This window comes from Phasianus colchicus, chromosome 23 (assembly GCF_987193195.1).
Source record: "Phasianus colchicus chromosome 23, bPhaCol1.hap1.1, whole genome shotgun sequence".
NCBI classification, from domain to species: domain Eukaryota; kingdom Metazoa; phylum Chordata; class Aves; order Galliformes; family Phasianidae; genus Phasianus; species Phasianus colchicus.
The window spans coordinates 2,291,412-2,294,938 of NC_143458.1; the positions used below are offsets into that span (position 1 = coordinate 2,291,412).

At 49.3% G+C, this 3,527-nt stretch overlaps 1 long non-coding RNA gene across 1 annotated transcript; it reads right to left on the bottom strand.

Moving 5' to 3' along the window:
• Nucleotides 1–557: 557 nt before the first annotated feature.
• Nucleotides 558–3,247, bottom strand: LOC149915180 (uncharacterized). Its single transcript, XR_016459589.1, has 3 exons — nt 3,123–3,247; nt 799–1,015; nt 558–680 (listed from the first exon to the last, which is right to left on the bottom strand). It is a non-coding gene; the product is annotated as an uncharacterized LOC149915180 (long non-coding RNA).
• Nucleotides 3,248–3,527: the final 280 nt, after the last annotated feature.

Consider the following 3,527-nt stretch of genomic DNA (forward strand, 5'->3'; position numbering starts at 1 on the left):
ATGAATGAATAATATGGGATGGTCATCCAGGAGTGTGCCATTTCCTGGTGCTTTTCTATGATTTGTTGAACCTTTCGGTGCCATTTGACTCCCAGACTTGGGGTCTGAGTTAGGGTGGATGACAAGGAGCTGTGAATGGAGCCATTTGGTTGTGGGCAAGACACACTCCCAACCATTCCCCAAGCCATTCCCCAGTGGGAGAAGCCTTCATCCACACATAGCCCCGACAGCCATTCCCCATTGGGCACTCCTTTTATTGGCTGGCTTGGAACTCGCTTTGTGGATCTCTCCCTCCCATTTAATTAGCTGCTTTCAGAGCTCAGGCAGAAACCAAAAAAGCACTGCCCGATGTTTTCTACATAGCCTCCCTGCATTTTTACCTTTCACCCTCTGGAAATGTCAGAGCTGCAGGGAATCCACACTGCTTTGTTGCCTGTACTGTTTTAATAACTTTAGGGCTCGCAGTCCTCTGGCAGCTGTTTTGCCCACCTCCTCCCGAAGAGGAGAGCACGTGGGGAGATAAGAGCCCATCTGATGTAGAAGAGGCAGGGAACAAGAGCACCACATCTATCTTTAACCCTGCACGTTGGGAGGGTCATTTCATTTAGGCAGGAAGGTATTTTCTGCCACCCGAGCAGCAGAGTCCCATGCACTTTCACACGTCGGCCCAGTAAATCATTCTGGCCAGATAAAAATGAAAGGGACGGTTGGTTACTGAACCGGGCTGCATTGAAAAGCCCGCGGTTAGGGGGGGGTAGGCATGCAGGAGGAGGGGCTGGTGGGGGCACCTCATCTCACCTCTGGCAGTGGGTGGTTGTTAGCGCTGAGCCACCTCTGCTGCAGGAAGCAATTTGTCTCCGTGAGGCTGACAGGGGCTCCTTTCTTCTCCACTTACTCCTTGCTCAGAAATAAAAGGGGCATCCGCTCACATGAAAAGCAGGGAAGGCTCCAGGTTTCCCTTGTGAGGTCTCTCCCAAGCTGGCACGAACTGGCAATTTGTACAAATGACACTTCCCTGGGAGGAGAAAAAAAAAAGGAAAAAAAAAAGAAGAAGAAAGACCCACCCCAGCTTCCAATTTGTGCCTCATCAGTCGGTTCCAGCTCCTCTTCTCCTGACTTTCAACCTAATTTGTGATAGTCAGGGTCTGTTCTCCATCTCCCCAGTGGCTGCCACTGTTAAAACAGAACAGCCCTTCCCTGGTGAGGATGGGGACAAGTGGGGATATCTGACTGATGGCTTATCCATCCAACAGTGATTTATTTGGCCAACAGTGGTTTATCAGCCCAATAATAGTTTATCTGGCCGCCTGTGGTTTCTTTGGTCAGTGATGAATTCTGTTCTCCATTGAGGCCACGGCCATGGAATCACAGAATGGTTTGAGGTGGGAGGGACCTCAAAGGCCCCCTGGTGCCTCCCTGCAGTGCACAGGGACACCCACAGCTCCAGCAGTGCTCACAGCCCCTCCAGCCTGACCTTGGCTGTCTGCAGGGACGGGGCACCACCGCCTCTCTGGGCAACCTGTGCCAGTGCCTCACCGCCCTCAGTGCCAAACCTTCTTCCTCATCTCCAGCCTCAATCTCCCCTCTTGCAGTCTGAAGCCATTTCCCCTTCTCCTATCACACAGACCCAGCTAAAAAGTCTGTCCCCTTCCTTCTCAGCCCCATTAGGTACTGAGAGGACCCACCCCTGGCATCAGCACTTCTCCATGCAGGGACACCCAGGCCAATGAATCCCCATTAGCTCTCCAAGCGGATTAGCTAAACCCTAGCAAACTCCTTTGTGGGTGTTTTTATTCAGTATTAGAGTGGTTCTAATTCGATTTATCTTAATTCACTTACAATTTGCTTATAATTAAACTACAGTGAACCAAGGGATCTGATTTACCCAGCACAGTGAAATCTGATGAGGACTGTGAATCAGCCATCTCAGTTCACTGCACAGTGTATTAATATAAATTGAAATCAATGGTGTTTTACATTAATGCTTTCTTGAAGGTCCATATACGTGCATGTCTGAGAGAGAGCAAGGGAGGCATTTGTTTTCAGGGGAAAACAGCAGCTCCTCTGCTTTGTGTTCATGCACAGCACCCAGGGTCAGCTCTTGGGTTTCCTATCCATTCTCCCCATCCCCCCAAACCTTTGCAGAGAAGGCACAATCCAAAATTCTCTCAAGTTGGAAGAGAAATGCCGGCTCAGCTGGCGTGCTGTGTGCAATGAGCTGGGATGGGGAGACTTCACCCAGACTGAAAGGAGCTCTGGGCTTTGAGGGCAGATTTCTGGGCATCTTTCTCTGCACAGGACCCTCCCCAGCTACGTTCAGAGCCAAGCGCTGATAAACAGCCCTTGCATCCAGAATTACCGAGTTAGGAAGTGACAGGGGGGAAATTTGCATTTAGATACCCTCTCACACTCAGAACAACAAAGGCAGAAGCACCCCGTTGTACAACAATAGTTACAATACGTGCCTGAGCAGGGAGGGAAGGCACGCTCCTGAAATTGAGCGGCATCCTTTCCCTGCAAATGACCGCAGACGTCTTCATCTCTCACACGAGGCGAGAAGTGAGCATCCTCGCCTCATGCCTCCCTGCCATCAGCGTGTGTGTCTGGCTAAACCCCGCTGCAAGGAGAGCTTATTTCCAGGCAGCAAGTTCCGAACCCTCCTGAAAGAAGCTGCCGAGGGGAAGAACACAGCTAAGGACTCTCCCTGCTTTGTGTCCCGACCTTTGGGATGCGCATCTCCATCAGCGACAGTAAAAGCGGAGCTCTCAGGAGCATTGCCCACCCGCTCTGTCGCTCCCCTCCAGCCCAGGGCCTGCCCAGGAGGCAAAAGTTTGCTTTGATTTGTAAAATAATCCGCGTAATTAGACAAAAGAGGTAAAGGGAAGGATTTATTCCGACCGGAGCGTCTCCTAAATGGCACTAACACCTGACAAAAGGGGGTCATTATCACAAGATAATGGACCTTGTCAACATTAAGCTCTCTTAGGACGCAATTCAACACACTCAATTATCTTCTAATCAGGGCCATTTTGTCAGAGGTTATTGCCCTAAGGAAGCAATTAGATTATATATACGTCATTAATATTTTATGGAGAAATCGTTCACATCAAACTGTCAGATACCTGCTCAACTTCCTTCCCCGCACCCCGGGTACCGCACGGCACAGAGCAACGCTGGGTCCCAAATCCCAGAGAGAACGTGAGCGTCGGAGCTGCTCTGCAAACCCACCTTCTGTCGGCTCCCTGTGTCTGCGCTCTGAAGTTATTTTTAACGCTCTGAGTTATATTTAACTCGAGCCGTAATAGTTTGGCACTTAGAAACCTCTCTGTTTTATTAAGTAAGGCATTTGGGTGCTTGTAAGTAGAACTAGTTGGAAAAGGGAGCTGCAGAAAATTGTGGAGAAAGTGATTTTTGTATATATATATGTATGTATGTATGTGTGTGTGTGTATATATATACATATATACTTTTTTTTTTTTTGTCCAGAAAAATAATTCTCTGCCACCTGGCCATTACCCATCCACCCA